We start from the raw sequence: 18686 nt of genomic DNA, 5'->3' as shown, positions 1-18686 counted from the left end.
AAAAGGTTTACATTTCTTTGGTGAGCTTTTTTTTTTATGATTTCTACTAGTGTTTTTGCGCATAGACGTTTCTTTCTTTTTTTTTTTTTTTTCAACGTTTACTTATTTTTTTAGAACAGAGAGAGACAGAGCATGAACGGGGGTGGGGTAGAGAGAGGGAGACACAGAATCAGAAACAGGCTCCAGGCTCTGAGCCATCAGCCCAGAGCCTGACGCGGGGCTCGAACTCACGGAGCGCGAGATCGTGACCTGGCTGAAGTCAGACGCTCAACCGACTGCGCCACCCAGGCGCCCCTAGACGTTTCTTTCTTAACATAAAATCAGTTAAATACTTCTGTCTATTTGTTATTTCTCTTTCAATGGTTTATTTCTTTTTTTATTGCACTCTTTAAATCATCTGGAGTTGATTTATGGTGTGAGCTTTAACTGGGTTTTTTAATCCTCCGTGGTTTTTTTTTTTTTTCAATGTTTTTTATTTATTTTTGGGACAGAGAGAGACAGAGCATGAACGGGGGAGGGGCAGAGAGAGAGGGAGACACAGAATCGGAAACAGGCTCCAGGCTCTGAGCCATCAGCCCAGAGCCTGACGCGGGGCTCGAACTCACGGACCGCGAGATCGTGACCTGGCTGAAGTCTGACGCTCGACCGACTGCGCCACCCAGGCGCCCCCTCCGTGGTTTTTTAGTCAATTTCCGCAATACCTCTGGTTAAATTATATAAAATGTATACATTGTTTTGGCTTTCAGAATTAGCCTACATGTGCTACCAAGCTGGCAAGAGCAATATTTCTGGGAAATATATAAATATAAACCTACTTATAATGCCAAGAAATTTTATGAAAGTGCATTAAAATATGTCATTAATCTTTTGGACACCACACTATCACTATGTGATGCTAGTTCCAAAATTAATTGTTTATTAGACAAACACCTCCTAAAATGTTGAGTAAAAAACATAATTTAGATACCCTGCTTTCAGGACACTAGTGAAATTCATTATTCAAAGGAATTCTCAAGGTTTCCACTGCAAAAATTAAATAAATAAATAAATATGCCACACCTAATAGATATAACTTTAAATCTGAATTATTAAATAGGTGATATTCTTTCACTGAAATCTATATAAATTCTGTGTTAAAGAAATGCACATTTTTTCCATGCATTGAAAATTAAGTGACAGTTTCTAAAATAATAATAACCTCTAGGTACACGTGTACACACGGATTCCTTCAGCTGTGCAATGCAACAGTATTAAGTAGGATTATGACACAATCTGCCTCTGCCACGCATGATTTTATTGCCCTTCCTTATTCTTCTTGTAATTTCCTTACCCACTTTACCATTACCATATCTCCAGGGCTCCAGGGTCTGCCTTGGCTTTTGTGAACCAAGACATGCCTGTACATAATTTGTACAATTCTCTAGGTTTCAATGCATCCCTTCTCCTCTTTTGTGTAAGTCTCACATCTCTTATGTTTGGTCCAACGTGGAAATGCAGGCAAAGTCAGGGACATAGTGGAGTGGACATATATCATATGATCTGCCAAAATCCATGCCCTCTTCTGTCTGGAAAGACAACCCTGGTATTCCTTTGCAGAAAACACCTCCCACCAACTGCCATTGGTTTGTTGGGACTGTCAGTCAAGTGACCTATTCTCCTTTGGCCAAGGAGTGGGCATGTGACCAAAGCTGGGCCACTTAGACTCTGCCTCCCTGGAACTTGGTTTTTATAAGGAATGACTCAAGAGAGGTTGAAACTGATTCAACTTGTGGTAGACTGTGTTAATGTCCCCAATTCTCAATCTTTCCTGTATCCAAATCTTTTGCCATGCCTATCCCCTCCTTCAGTGGGTAGCAGACACTTTTCCATCCCTGGACCATGCTGCTTGTTTTGGCCAAGGATACAAGCATAGGGAATACAAGCAGAGTCTTGAGAAGTGTTGGCACGATTGGACTCACTTGGTCTTGTGCCTCAGCCATTTTCATGAGAAGAATGTACCCATCTGAGTCTGGTGGCCCTAGGAGAAGGAGGATGAGAGATGGCAAATGGGATTGCCAAATAAAATACAGGGCATCCTGTTAAATACGAATTTTATATAAACAGCAGATACTTTTTTAGTATAATTGCTCCAAACATTGCATGGGACATACTTATACTAACAATTATTTGTTATGTAAACTACAAATGTAACTGGGCATCCTATATTTTTATTTTGTGAACCTGACAACTCAAGGTACATTGTCACATGTAGTGAAAGCCAGTCTGGATCTGCTGACTTGCACACTTGTGAGAAATAAAAAATAACTATTGTTTTATGTCCCTGAATTTTTGACTGGTTTGTTCAGCAGCAATAGTTAGCTAATACATATCATGAAAGGGCAGCCACCTGAAAGGACTATTATTTTTCACTACTGTCTGCAACTTGCATCCCTGGAGATGCATGGCTTCTGTGCCTTCCAAGGTGATATTTTCTGCTTTTCTTTTGAGCCTGGGAACTATTCCATATTCTTCCAAAGAATCACCACTTTTTACATCAAATTAGCTAGTCAATTTCTGTTGCTTACGCCAAAGAATCCTAATTGTTACAAATTGGGAAGTAGTCATAATAAGGGGAAATTTTGAAGAGGGACATTTTCATAGAGGTAAATTGTCATTTATGCTTGGGTACTCCTTTGGGTTTCCACAAAACGAACTGAGTTGCATGTATAGCATTGGCTCTTATCTGTCATTACACATTGCTTTAAAAATAATTGTAGGTTTGAAAGAACATCTAATTCTAGCTGTGAGTGTTTCAATACCTTTGTCTTTAGTCCCTAACTGACCAACCAGAAGAAGGACAATAAATCAATTCCAGAGGAAGGGATAAAAGTGGTCAGTTGGTTCATTTATCTAACCTCAAATAATTAGCATTTATAACTTGTATTCAATTCAAAATTTTATCCCTAATGGTGCAAATTATTAAGTTTTTCTCATCAGTTATTGCTTATTTGAAGTTTGGGAAAGGTGCATGTATTACTGTGTGTATGGTGGTAAAGGGGTGTTAAAAACATAACACTATCAACTTTTCAATTTCTAACCTTCTTTGGTGTGGCTAGAGAAGCTTACACCCTATTTTTTGCACATGTAACACACTGGAAACCTATAGTGTAACTATATAAGAATTGCGTTCAGAAATCTACAGGATGTTTTTTAAGCAGCACTTGGTTTTAATCGCATGATCCAAAAATTCAACAATAAGAATAAAAATATACGATATAACATATTAATAACATCTTGTGAAACATCAAACATTCATCTAGTCTGGCATTTTGCTTCTGAAAATGCCAGTGAAGCATGCTGTGCTTCATGGTGTGGTAGGTTCCAGAATGGATGATAGGATTGGAAAATGTAGCACAGTTTGAGAGCCAGGGATTTTGATCCTGCTCTGACACTGGCTCATAAGGCAACCACATATTCTCTGATATTTGCTTTTGAATTTTCCTCATGATGTACACTGTATGTGCTTAACGAGTTTTGAACGAATAAACACACAAATTAATGACAAGTTATTTAAATCTCCCTGAGACTTAGTTTCCTCATCTGGTAATTGAAAGTAATGTGCAAAGTTGATAATAGTTAATATTACAGGATTGTTGTTAGGGACAAATAAAATAATTCATGTAAACTTGTTTTTTAAACTGTAAGGGACTGTAGAGGTGTAGCTATCTATTATACAGCTAATAAAGCAGTGTCGGCTTAACTCTTCCTAAGATAACATGATAACACAGTTCATGCATTTCTATGGCTAATGGCATTCTAGTTATATTTTTGCAGACACCATTATTGCCAGAAGGTGTAGGTAATTACTCTAATTCATAATTAATCATTAATATTGGCTTTAACAGAAAGTCACTCCAAAGATAAGTATCCAGTTCTTATCTACTAATGGGCAGAGCTATGCCAATATGTTCAGCCCTTTAGTCAATGTCTAGACATTTTATACCTGTAATAAAAAGCGACACAAAGATGTGAAAGTGTACAATCATAAACAAAAAAAAAGTTTTAGAAGCTTGACTCTTGGGCTCCTAAGGAAAAGCTCTCGAAATCAAATGTTATCACTGTTACATAATTTGTAATGTAAGCCTCAGTAAAAGAGAGGTCTTCTTTTATTTGTTGTTCTTATAGACAACAGATGTTGCCAGGTGTTTTGTGTCTGTAATTTGAGTCTCTAAAGCCTTAACTCTGGCCAAATAAAACAATCAGCAATGATAGTTTCTTTTCCACTAGTATTAGTTCTCACTGTTACTAGAATCCATTTATAAAGCAAGAAACATTCAGCCGCAGAAGTAGGTATTTGAAAAGGAGCGCTCTACAGGAACATGATTCCTTTCAAACACAAATTTCATGGGTGAGTAGGGAAAATGTGGAAACTATAGCTTCTTTGAGTATCAGATGAATATTAAAGTAGAAGAAACTCATTACACATATCAGTTACTCAAATTTCTTTGCCAGGAGTGATTACAAATGCTGCACTTATGCTTGCATTAGAAGATGAACAAAGTAACTTAAGGAAAGGGGGATAATATGCTAACAATTTAGAGGAAAAGATAAAATGTATATATAAAACAAAGCCAAGTACCATATGAGTGGTAATGTGGTAAAGTCAGAGAAATAGGAGCAAGGAAGCTTGTGAAAATGACATATTGAAACAATGTGCAGTCAAGGAAAAGCCATCCTCCTGTAATCAGGCAGGAGCAATTCTTGAATTATACATGTAACTAAAAGTTAGAGCCTGAAGTCTCACTTAACATACTCCTCTGAGATGCGGCTGCCATCTTACTGTGTTGGCCAAAGAAATAAGCTGGATACGACCTCCTCTTTGGCCTTTGAACCCTAAATTATCACATTCTCAAGGGGCCATATGAGTTGCTGTCACTGTCTCAGGTAGTCAGACTTACACCAAAATAGTCCCTATGACACATCCAGACAGTAGCCAACATCACAAGGAAGTGTTAATTTGGGTCAGACTGCTCTAAATAACTCAAACACAGTAGCCGTTGTACAAAGAAATACCATGAGCTCACTTATACACCACCTAGTGGTGGATGTGTACCCAAGGTGATACATGTGTGGCATGGGTATCTACATCTGATTGAGGCTCCCAGTAGACCTAAATAGAAAGTACGTTACATTGGAATTTTTCTATATTTATTAAAAGTTCAGAATTACCCTGGAATCTAAGTGTGTGGGCTGGTTTCGAAAGGGGACAAAATATTCAGGCACCAGCATTTGCATTCATGACCAGCTAAGGGCATCCATTATTGCTGCTTCAGCAATATGTATACTCTGTGGGATGTCAAATGGCTGTTCTCGTGTACAGGTCATTGCCTTGCTAAATAAGAGCAAATGGAACTATCCTGATTCTGTTCACTGAGGCTGCAGTTACTCAACAAGCCAGCAGCTCCTCCAAAATTTCATATTCCCAGACCCTGATTCCAGCTGTTTGGATATTTATTTTTGCTAATCTGGGAAAACATCCAGACGCTGATTTAATCAGTCGATGGGAGGAATGAATCTGCTTTCTTCCCTTTACCTCACAAAAGAGCTTTATCATTTCTGGTACTTACAGAATAGTCTTTAGATACTGTCCAACCACAGCAGATGGTTTTGTTATCTGGCAGAAATGGGGGTATCGAGCAGAGGGAAGTTCAAAAATATCAGGCTACCTAGGGTGGGTAGCAAGTAGCAACTGGGTGAATTCCAAGGGCTCAGAAATGGCACCCACAGACTCTAGCAGAGAAAAAAGAAGTGCATCTTTTCTCTCTTTGCACTCAAAACTCAGGTGGTATTCCTGGCATCTACTAAAGAACCCTCTCTGTATTCCATGAAAAGCCTGTAAAGATTTAGCCCTAAACCATGACATATCCTAAAAGCTACAAAATACATCAGTGCAGCCAATATATATATATTTTTTCTGTGTTCCATTAGTGTTCTTTAAAAAATGTGGGAAAAAAATTGACTGTACCTTATGGATGAATTCTTTAGTCAATAAGACAATATTAGAGATAAGTCCATATATTAAAAGAGGACAGGGGGCACGTGGGTGGCTCAGTATTAAGTGTCTGACTTCAGCTCAGGTCATGATCTCACGGTTCATGGGTTACTGCCCCGTGTTGGTCTCTGTTCTGACAGCTCGGAGCCTGGAGTCTGCTTCAGATTCTGTGTCTCCCTGTCTCTCTGCCTCTCCCCTGCTCACATTCCATCTCTCTCTCTCAAAATAAATAAGCATAAAAAGAAAGATCACAGGATTTAAATTTTTTTTTTTTTAGTAATCTCTATGCCCAATGTGGGGCTTGAACTCATGACCCTGAGATCAAGAGTTACATGCTCTTACAACTGAGCCAGCCAGGTGCCCCAAAAGAGGAATTTTAAATGAGAGAGAAATAAACTATAAGTTAAAAGAACACAGAAGTATAAAGAGTTCAGAGACCAATCTTATGTCTATTATGTTTAGGAATAATACAAATTAACATTTATTGAAAGACTATAACATATAAAGACACTGTGCTAGGCATGATCAGAGGTGAGGAGAGGATAAAACAATGACAATTATGACCTAGATCAGCCAGTTTTTATTATTTCAACAAAAGTGCCAGTAAAAGGTTACTGAAAAAATAATAATCTTAACACTAACATTTTTTAAATGGTTTACTGTTCATCTCATTTCTTCATTCCATTTTGAGAATTAGAAATGTGTAGAATAAATATGGTGCTTGTAAGAATCCCTTAAACTTAAAGATTCCATGCCCATATTACTAGCCTAAATTCTATTTTTTTTAGTTGCTTAAGGCATATAGTGTTCTTTGCGTGTAGGGAAGGAGGTAGATTCTAATAGAAACCAACTAGGGTGAACTAAAGCATGCCTTGAATACAATGGAAATAATAAAAGTTGTTTCCTGCCACTGCTCAAGGGCCCAGAAGATAGAATATTTAGAGAAAGAATAGGATTGACAGGAGGTTTTCAGAATTTCTTTCTTTGAATTGCCCTTGTTCAAAGCTTACCATGAACAATTATGAACTGAATATGGAGTATTCACATTATTTCCTTCTAAACAAATAGAGTTACCATTGTGAATTAATTAATACATTCATGCCAATTATAATTTTTCAAAAATTATATATAATGGTAGGAAATACAGTAATTATCAAAAATGTTAAATATAACTAGGAGAAACAGAATACTTCCTGCCATTCTAAGTAGGCTTAAAAATTCCAGAGAGGTAAATAGGTATGCAGCATTTGGGGGAGGAAGGAAATACAAAGCCTGGAGTTGATGAATATGAGTTAGGTCTCCATTTTATCTTTCCTTGACCTCTGTTTGAGGGACAAAGGAACATTAAATAATGAAAAAAGACATAAGCAAGCAGAAAAGTGAAGAGAAATAATAAAAATAATAAAGATAATTAATAATAATATGAAGTAGTATAACATTATACAATTTATGAAACTCTGATATATGTCTTGCCTTATTTGTTTGATCTACACCTATCCCAATGTGATGGCTTGGACAAGTTTTATTACTACCACCCCCCCACCCATATATTGGTTGAATAACTGAGACTCAGTAAGGTTCATTCTTTTGGCCAAGGTCACAGAGCTAGAAAGTACCAAGTTCATAACCAGTTCATCTGATCAAGAAGATGTAGGAAGATCTTGGTATTTCAAGACTAGATTAACTACTGCTGAGATACGAGATGCTAGTATATTGATTGAATTAAACAGCTGCAAAGATGACCAGGGCACAACTACAAATAGGAAAGTCTGGATAGGTGGGTACTTGTGTTCAGTACAGTGATGTAAATGTCACTGATTATGTTGAGATCCCGGAAGTCTGGTTTACCAAAGTTTGTTGTCTCTGCATTACTCAGTTCAGTTTTTTAGCTCAATTATTACATGGTTAAAAATTTGGCTTTTTGGGGGTGCCTGGGTAGCTCAGTTGGTTTAGCGTCTGACTCTTGATTTCTGCTCAGGTCATGGTCCCAGGGTTGTGGGATTGAGCTCTGCTGGCCATTGAGCCTGCTTAAGATTTTCTTGCCCTCTTCCTCTGCCCCTCTTTCTCCTGCTTATTCTCTCTTTCTCTCTCTAAAACTAATAATTAATAATAATAATAATAATAATAAAGAATTTGGCTTTCTGGTTTTGAGGTATTTTTAAAAATAATGCATCTAAAGGATACAAAAATGCTGACTTGAAGGGGCACATGCACCCCAATGTTTATAGCAGTGCTATCAACAATAGCCAAATTACTCTGCTCCTCCCTGTTTGACAGACAGCCATATCTTCTGGTGCGGTGCCAACCGCATCCTCAAGACATGGTGGTGAAGGCTTGAGTCAATGGATTTGGCTGTATTGGGAGCCTAGTCACCAAGACTGCTTTTAATTCTGGCAAAGTGGACATTGTTGCCATCAATGACCCCATCATTGATCTCAACTACATGGTTTCCATGTTCCAGGGTGATTTCACCCCCAGCAAATTCCATGGCACAATCAAGGCTGAGAACAGGAAACTTCTCATCAGTGGAAAGCCCTTCACTATCTTCTAGGAGCGAGATCCTGCCAATATCAAATGGCGTGATGCTGGTGCTGAGTATGCTGTGGAGTCCACTGGGGTCATCACCACCATGGGCAAGGCTGGAGCTCACTTGAAGGGTGCAGCCAAGAGGGTCATCATCTCTGCCCCTTCTGCTGATGCCCCCATGTTTCTAATGGGTGTGAACCAGGAGAAGTGTGACAACTCCCTCAGGATTGCCAGCAATGCCTCCTGCACCACCAACTGCCTGGCCCCTCTGGCCATGGTCATCCATGACAACTTTGGCATCGTGGAGGGATTCATGACCACAGTCCATGACATGATCACCACCCAGAAGACTGTGAATGGCCCCTTTGGGAAGCTGTGGCATGAGGACTGAGAGGCTGCCCAGAACATCATCCCTGTTTCTACTGGCGCTTCCAAGGCTGTGGGCAAGGTCATCCTTGTGCTGAATGGGAAGCTCACAGACATGGCCTTCTGTGTCCCCACCCCCAACATATCTGTCATGGAACTGACCTGCTGCCTGGAGAAAGCTGCCAAATATGATGACATCAAGAAGGTAGTGAAGCAGGCATCATAGGGTCCCCTCAAGGGCATCTTGGGCTATGTGACACCCCCACTCTTCCACCTTCAACATGGGCTAGCATTGCTCTCAATGACCACTTCATCAAGCTCATTTCCTGGTATGACAATGAATTTGGCTACAGCAACCAGGTGGTGGACTTTATGGTCCACATGGCTTCCAAGGAGTAAGATCCCCCTGGTCCACCAGCCCCAGCAAGAGCAAGAGGAAGAGAGAGGCCTTTATCTGCTGGGGACTCCTTGCCCCAACTCATTCCCCAATACACTCTCCTGACCTCCAGTTTCCATCCCAGAGACCCTTGAACAAGGGAAGGGCCTTGAGGAGCCCTACCTTACCATGTGCCATCAATAAAGTATACTGTATCCAGCCAAAAAAAAAAATAGCCAAATTATGGAATGAGCCCAAATGTACATCGGCTGATGAGTGGACAAAGAAGATGTGATATACATATGTGTGTGTGTGTGTGTGTGTATGCATATATATATGCATATATAATACACTAGAAAATATTATACTAAGTAAGTCAGTCAGATAAAGACAGATATATGATTACACTCATACGTGGAATTTAAGAAATAAAACAGATGAACATAGGGGAAGGGAAGGAAAAATAAGATAAAAAACAGAAGGAGACAAACCGTAAGAGACCCTTAAATATAGAGAACAAATTCAGGGTTGCTGGAGGGGAGATGGGGGTGGGCTAAATGGGAGAGGGTCATTAGGAAGGGCACTTGTTGGGATTGAGCACTGGGTATTATAAGTAAATGTTGAATCACTGGGCTCTACTCCTGAAACCAATACTATACTGTATGTTAACTAACTTGAATTTAAATACACAATTAAAAAAAAATTAATGTTTATTTATTTTTGACAGAGAGAGGGAGACACAGAGTGTGAGCAGGGGAAGAACAGAAAGACAGGGAGACACAGAATCTGAAGCAGGCTCCAGGCTCTGAGCTGTCAGCACAGAGTCTGATGCAGGGCTCAATCCCACGAACTTCGAGATCATGACCTGAGCCGAAGTCGGACGCCCAACCGACCAAGCCACCAGGTGCCCCATGTATATATTTGTTTTTAAAAAAGAGAGAAAACCAATATACATTTAAAAGCAAGTTGACTTTGTCACAACTAGCATAAACTTCAAGCCAGCGAGTCCATTTTATTTTCTTGTTCATGGTAGCATATTTCAATGGATGTGGATAATATTCTACATAATTTCATTATATATAATATATATATAATATATATCCATTATATATATGTATATGCACATATATATCCATTATATATATATATAATTATATATGTGCATATACATATATATCCATTATATATATGTGTGTGTATATATATATATACACACACACATATATATATAAAATAGATATATTTGCCATTAATGCAGTTGGATATTTTGACCATGTTGACGATCCATTAAAAGTGCTATAAGGATATAATGAAAAAAATGCTGGTAATATTTATATCTGTAATTACAAAAGCATGAACACTTTTACAGTGGAAAGTAGAGACATCTTCACAGGCCTCATTTACCGCCTGTATTGCAGATAAATTTGACCAATCTCCCTCAATTTGGCCAATGCAAAATGGGGTCTCTCTTCACTCTCCCTTCTCTTAAAACTCAAGAGGGGGCAGGTGGTGGTGGTGAGAAGGAATGCTCTTTCCCTGCTTCCACAAATAAATCCCGAATGGGGTGAGTCTCATTAATCTTGAGCTAAATGTGAAGTTAGACATGGAGGCATCTCGGGTCCCCACTGTTTGTTCAAAGCCCTAGGCATGTTATGGAGAAAATGTCAAAGATTTCTGCTTTGGCTTCTGCACCCTGCCATGATGTTTTATTCAAACTTCCATGTCCTAAAGAAATAAACACTGGCTATCAAAATCCTCCACCTGACTTCCAGTCTCACACATAAACATGCACAACACCTCTGTTTAGGAGCACAGATCAATCCTCCCTCCCCAAGAGCAGTCTCCAGGGAACGTGCTGTGAGGCTGGAGCTCTCAGGCCAGGGATTTCTGAGGCAGCACGGCCATCTGTGACTCTGTTCGTCTCCCTCTCACAACATGCGTGCTTATACAACACAGTGTGTCTGCTGACCCTGTCTTCCAACAAGGGGTGCTTTTAACCATGAGTTAAACTCTGGGTTCTTATCAAGAAAAAATGCTGGGCAAAGAGGGCAAGGCTGGGAAGAAAAGACTATACACATCACTTACAATGGGTACAAATCAGCCACAGTCAGTGAGGGGGGCAGGAGGAATCTCTCCTATTTGGCTCTGCATCAGCTCTGAATTTCATATTGCCCGGGGAGCCAGCAGGGCTAGCATCTTACCCATAGAGCCTGGGTCAGACAACACTATGAAGTGGTCACAGTGGCCGTGCAGTTGGAGGCACACTGAGTCCTCTTGTCTACCACCATTCAATTGTCTGGAGGCAGCTGACTTTATGGCTGTTTTGTTCTTAACAAACCATAGGCCACACGAGGCAGAGACTCGTGCTGCAGCAGTGAGTGGGATTCTTGGGTTTTTATCAGCTCCAAACAGCTCCAGATGGACTGAGAATCAGGCCTGTTGGCCATCAGAAGTATTCTTGATTCTCAGTCCACATTGCCCCCTTTTTATTCCACAGGGAAAGGAAAAGTGCACCCTCTGTTACTCTACCTGTCCTCCCTTTGGCTTCAGGCAAGTCACTTAACCTCATTTGGCAATGATTTGGGCCTAAGAGACTGTCCTTAAGGATCTCTGATTTCCACGAGTCAGACTCACTCACACCTGTCACACTGGCCTGAAAACACAGTGCCTAGCTTGATGGGGCTTCTCACTAACTGTATGCTAAGGGAGTGAATGCATAACTTAACTGAATCTTCAATATCATGTGCAAAATTACATGGAAACAATTAATACTCAGAGCCACTTGTGATTACTTTGCTCTCTTTGCCTTTTGCTAATGCTTTTTTCCATTAATTATACCTTCATCACATTTCTCTTGATGGTAAAATAGCCCAAGCAGCTGAAGCCAAAACTGCAAATTTTTAGCTTCCTTCCTCTAATGCTTAGAGGTTATATGAGAGAAGGTAATGTCAGCCTCTTTCCATGTCCTGTAAATTGAATGTATCCCCAGAGTAGCTGAGCTTCAAAATCTCCAAAATATTTAACCTATATATGTGTGCATACATACACATATAGTGTATATAGTATATATATATGTATAGTGTGTATATATATATAGTATATAGTACATAACATGTGGATGCACATATATGTGTTAGTAGAAATATAAAAGAGTGTAAAGATTATAAAACATCTCCCTCTGTTAACTTTTCATGAAGCTCCAGAACATATCAGGCTTTCCCTTATGCTGGCCCCTCTGATAGTTTTGAGAGTCAGATCAGGTTTCAGCTATAAGCCAGCTGGTGCCATTCATTTAAAGGAAAACAGCTATGTAAGTGAGCAAGATTCTAATCACTAAATCTAATTACAAAGTAGAGTAAATTATTACAAATGTTTCTGGAGTGTCTTAAAACACTGTAAAAAAGAAAAATTATCAGCCCAACAGAAATCTGCTATGCTGGTAGTTGATAGCATCGTTAGGGATTAGGACATTCATGTGTATAACTGTTACATACTCTGTTTCTGACACCTGAATCTAGTATTCACACATTAAAAACTTTATAACCTTCCTCTGTCATTCAATCAGATGCTAAACTGTTCGACTCAAAGTAAACCTTGGTTTATAGATCCTAATGAGAGTAATAGGAACATTTCACTAATATTAGAATGAAGGGAACTTCAAACTGCTTCATTAAAATGGTAGCAATTAGTCAAGGGAAGGAAAAAGCGGCAGGGAAATGAAGAGATACTTTACACGGATGTGTGTATTTCCCCGTGCAGATTGACCCTCTTCTATTTAACATCCTTTATTAAAATATTTGAAATGCCACACATTCTCTATATCACAATGTAAAACTAAAAGACAAACACATCAACATTTACTCCTTGGCTTCCAAACTAGCCGTCTGCTCAGACATGTCTTACATCAGTTGCATTTGCATGTTGTCAGGGCATCATAGATCTCATCCTTTACTCCATCTGCTTCCTGGAGGCATGAATGTGTGTGCTCATAGCATTCAGAGCTCTTTAGAATGGGATTCCCTAATCATTGTCTAGTACGTCATTGGAGGTTGTGGAGGAGGCTATTAATGCTCAGCAAGTGTCTGTGTTTCTCCACATTTTCCAAGCTCCCATGGTTAGTTTAGGACCATAAAACTAGGTTTGGGCCAATAAAATGTTGAGGAAAGTGAGGTAAGCCACATCTAGGCCTGGCCGTCAAGAAATGTTTGCATGTTGCTCCAGCTCTTTCCTATTTTGTGATGGCAACTGTGGTGACATGTGTCCAGATGGCATAGCTGCTATGTAGCAGGGGCTATGAACTGGGCTTCATAAGGAAAAAATAAGCCACAAGAGTCCTCAATATCTAAGGCAGCTAACATTGATTACTCTGATCAAAACATCACTAAGAAGAGTAAACAATATGACTTTTATTTAGAAGTGTACTGTCCTAAAGTTGGAAATGGGATGATGTTCTCTCGAGGTCTTTCACATTTTGTGAATTATGACTATTGAATGAACATCCTCTCCTTTTCCATTCAGTGAAGACTTTGATTGTCAATGTCTAATGACTACACAATTAATCTTGCAGTCTACTCATCCATTTGTTTTTTTTTAAATTTTCTGACCAGCTGTAGCCTTCCATGTCTGACACTGGCCCTCATCTATAAGACACATATAAGTCTCTCTTCTGCTCTGTGGTACTAAAGCCATACTGCAGGGTCAGAAATGGATGCTGGCCTAATTCTGTACCTTGTTTTTGTCTTTGCCACCTTTCAGAAAGTTTCCTACCTGTACACCTACTTCTGATTGTAAGCCTTTAGTGTTAAGAACCTGGAGGTATCTGCTTCCAGACCCCTGACCCATAAATCATATATCCTAGAAATGTGGCACTCTCAAGTTTGAATTTTATAATCTTATATATAAGATTCACCGTGTGAAAAGCAAATGCTCTGTAAAATCTAAGCAAATACAGTGTAAGGAATATTATTTGAATTAGCAAAATGGCATTTCCCATCAAGAGAGTCACAACCTCTATTCACAACTATAGAGATAATGAAACAGTATAAGATATTTCTAGAAATTGCCTGAGGAAATATTGTACTAAAAATGCTTATTTTGTACTCCAGGTACTATAACCAAATTTCTCTCCATTTGCATATGCTTGCTAGTAAATAGCACAGCTGCCTGGAAATACATGAGTCTTAGGTTATATTTTTGGCTTTCCCTCTGTCTTGGTATCTTTTATACCTGCAGGGTTTTTTTTTTTTTCTTTCCCCCTCCCCCCAGCTAGAGGAGGAGGACAATGCCTCAAGAATTATTTAAGGAAACTGTGTTACATAATCAATGCAAGGACTCAGAGCCCTCTGTTTTATTCCCTTACTTAAATACAAAATCATACTTTATCAGGACAAATAAGGTTTCTAACAAGGGTGGGGTCTGTCCTTAGCTTTCCCATAGTGAAAGGGTTCTATATTTAGCATTATGCAGGCCTCATTATTATACAATCATTCCTTCATAAGAAAAACATAAAGGAATTTCACTCAAAATATTTCCAGTACATGAGTTATTTTTAAGGCCAACCAGGGAGAATTTCAGGATAATAGTGAGGGGAACATACTGAAAATGTGTGACTCTGAATAGAGAATAAGATCTGACCCACATAAGTAAACAGAGTTATCTAAAAGCAGCCCATTCACTAAATATAAGGCTTCAAGGGGACCTAGATTTTGAGCTCCCTACTTCCTCTCATTCCCAGTAGGGCTCCTTCGGGCCACAAAAATCTCTCTATACCTCGGTGTTTTCATCTCTAAAAATAACAGATGCCAATTTTCTAGATTCCAGGATAAATGTAAGGATTAACTTAATCATTTAGGGTAAGTATGTTGGGTATATATGCTTAGGATATTTTCTTTTAAGTAATTTTTTTCAGACAGCAAAAAAGGAAGATAAAATTGACTCAGGACTGTATGGTAACAGGACTGATTTTCATGTGAGGCTCTAGGAAATGTCCCATGATTTTGTAATTTATGTGGTCTAGCACATGTTGTAACACTAACTGGAGACTTAAGGATTAATCTTGTATATAGGTCAATAGTATCTTATATAAAAAGATTCTGCCCAACTTCCATGGTTTAAGCTTATTCTATGGGAGATACAGCTTTAGAAATCAATAAGGAGGGCTGCTCCTTGAGTTCAGTAACACAGCTCTATAGCTAATGCTTCTCAGTACCCATGAATATAAAGGTCAAGGGTCTAATGTCAAAGATGTCAGAGTGACAAATGCTCTGATGAAACGAATAAGTCAGAAATGTCTGAAGACATATAAGAGTAAGAACCATCTCTTTCAATACATACATATATATATATATATATATTATAATTTAGTGATTAGACACTGGGTTTTGAACCCTGGCCAGTATCCAATCCCAGTTCCTCAATTTACTAGCTGTTAAATCTTGGGAAAAACTTTGACTCAGTTTTCTCATCTTCAGAATGAGACATTTAACCTATTTCATAAGACTGTCAAGTATTAAACAACATAATTAATGTTTGTGAAATATTTAACTAGATCCCTGGAATATATAGTATATGCTTATAATAAATGTTGTTGATCATTGAACATGTTAGTGCCACCTGACTGGAATGTTGGGGACAGTGGTTTAAAATATTTTTTGGAATACAAGAGGGAATAAGTGAATGAACGAATGAATGAATGAGAGGAAGACAGAAGACTTCTCTCTGGAAATATATTTTTAGGAGGTAATGATGATCAGTAACTTCTATCTACTTTAATCTGTGATTTCTCTGAAGAGTAAAGCATCTCGATGGTATTTATTTCTTCAATAGTGTGATAACACTAAACGCTTTCTTTCTATTTCTAATGTGTTTGCTCTCAGATGAGTTAAAGGCCAGCTCCCCTTCTGAGATGTATACTACAATTGCTCAGCACTGCTAATTTTTTTTAAACGTTTATTTATTTTTGGGACAGAGAGAGACAGAGCATGAACGGGGCAGGGGCAGAGAGAGAGGGAGACACAGAATCAGAAACAGGCTCCAGGCTCCGAGCCATCAGCCCAGAGCCCGACGCGGGGCTCGAACTCGCGGACCGCGAGATCGTGACCTGGCTGAAGTCGGACGCTTAACCGACTGCGCCACCCAGGCGCCCCTCAGCACTGCTAATTTTAATTGAAGGCAATTCATTTGGTAGGTCTAAAGTAAGATACAGAAGTGTAAGTCACAAAGGCAAGGGAGGGGAGGGCACCAGAACAGAACTTTTACACAAATGCTTTTCATTTTCCCCATAAGACTAATGATCGAGATCTTCCCTTATATTGGGTTAGAGTTATAGTTGATTGGAAAAACCATAATTGAATAATTTCTCTTCTATGCAATTAAAATACCAACCTTAAGGCAGCATTAGAATATTTCACATATTACTTCAGGTTTTCATGCAAGAGTGGAAAAAAAAGTTTAATTTGATGCAGTTCCAAGGTCTTTATTTCCTGTCAGGGTATGAAATGGCCTATATTTAAATGTATAGAGGTGCCTTCAGAGAACCAGTTGCAGAGAATTAGAAGGCTGTAACTGGAAGCATCTTTTGGGGTTGAGCAATGTAAGCTATTGTGAAAACTGAACAATACATGTTGAAATAATTAAATCTTTTGGAAATGATTGAACTGGATGTTTTCAAATAAGCAAATCTACATTTGTCACTCTGAACCCTTTTTATGGAAAGATGGTATTTCTTCCTCCTGTTTAGGTAATTAAAAAGAGTCACCTGATGATCATTCATTATCAAACATTTCCACACATGGAAAAAATGTTTTGAGGATGAGACCTTGCTTGTGAAATTTCACTCTTCAAACGAAGTCTTTCTCCAGAAACTATTATTCACAATTGGAGAATGGGATTAAGAGCATTACTTCATGCCTAAGTAATGTGTTCACAGCACAGAGCATCTCTTCCTTGGTGGCTAGGTTCCAGTGTCTGCATTTTATGTAGACGCCATGCACCATCCTGAAAAGCTGGACAGTTTCCAGTAGCATTAGAGTTTGGAGGAAGAGCTGTTGCTCCTTAGAACTTTACTTCTTTTATGAATATTACTGTCTCAATTTAACGCAATGAGTGGGAGAGAAGGTGGGAATAAAATGCATTCATAGAAGCCTCTATCTAACAGTCCTGATGGTATGGGCATCACAAAAAGAGGCACAAGAAAACCTTTGAGAGTTTGGAGCCTGCTGCATGAGAGAGATAAAAGTAGAAACAGCAAATTGGCTGCATTACGAATGGCAGGTGCATTTGTTCACTGGAGGCAAGTTGGCAATTTAGTTTTCAATGACCAGCTTGTCTCTGTAGGGTTCACCTTTCAAAGTCCTCCCTTTTGCCCTCAATGTACATCACCAAAGCTCTGCCTCATCTTGAGTCCCTATGCTCCAGGTAATAGTAACTCTTTACCCTGCTTCTTTTCGGAAAAAAAATTGTCCTGCCCTTCTCTGCTCATTGGGAGTGGAATTAAAAAGAAGGAAATGGAAATTGCTGAAGTTAGTGCAGTGGAACAACATACCCAAAGAGAAAGCAAATGTGTGTTGGGTATGGATGGTTTTGTCTTACCTTTGGAAACTCAAACTGAGGGGAGGGGAACTCTGGCAAAACACTGTCATTCTGACCTCACTGTAGCATTTCTACAAATAGCACAGAATTCAAAGCCTTTTTCTTGCTGCCAGGATGGGACTTAAGAGATGCAGATCAGAGAAGAAGAATTCAGAAGAGAGAGGTTGATGAGAGCAATTTGTCTTCCAACTCTCTGCTTCAGATAAGCAAGGAGAAATGACTGCTTCCTGGGTGCAGCTCATCTGGACAAAAATCCATCCATTCATTTCCCCTTCACATTAAAGCACACATAACCTTGAAATGTACATGACATACATGCCAACACTTGTTTATTTTTGTATCCACTGTTCTTATTATATTGATTGGTCCTTTGAAGACCTGTGTTTCCATCGTTATTAACTATCTTAGCAATTCCTCAAAAGGCCATGAAAGCACTCAAATCAGCTATTATTATTATTAATAATAACATAATAATAATAATCCTCTTTTGAACACTTATGGTACAGATGGAGAACATCATAGTAGGATCTCCCATGAGATCATTTTGGAGACTCTAAAGTGTCTGGAGTAAAGTAGGTCACATGGTGTGTGTGTGTGTGTGTGTGTGTGTGTGTGTGTGTGTGTGTGTGTCTTTTGACATTTCAATGAATTTATTCAGTTTCTAGCACTGTCCTATTCAGATCATAGCAAAAGAGATGTCAGTTCTTTTTTTAATTATTTGAGGAACTTTCTATACTCTTTTCCATTATGACTGTACCATTTATAATCTCACCAACAGTGCACATGAGTTTCTTTTTC

The 18686-nt window shown here is 38.9% G+C and overlaps 1 protein-coding gene and 1 pseudogene across 6 annotated transcripts in view; one reads left to right on the top strand and one right to left on the bottom strand.

The window, feature by feature from the left end:
* Positions 1 to 18686, bottom strand: part of LSAMP (limbic system associated membrane protein) — a 922095-nt gene that overhangs the window by 260201 nt on the left and 643208 nt on the right. The gene's annotated exons all lie outside the window — the stretch shown is intronic.
* Positions 8337 to 9355, top strand: LOC112850109 (glyceraldehyde-3-phosphate dehydrogenase pseudogene; annotated as a pseudogene).

This window comes from Puma concolor, chromosome C2, assembly GCF_028749965.1.
Source record: "Puma concolor isolate L17-30 chromosome C2, mPumCon1.1.hap2, whole genome shotgun sequence".
Lineage (NCBI taxonomy): Eukaryota > Metazoa > Chordata > Mammalia > Carnivora > Felidae > Puma > Puma concolor.
This window is presented reverse-complemented; position numbering and strand designations above follow the sequence as displayed.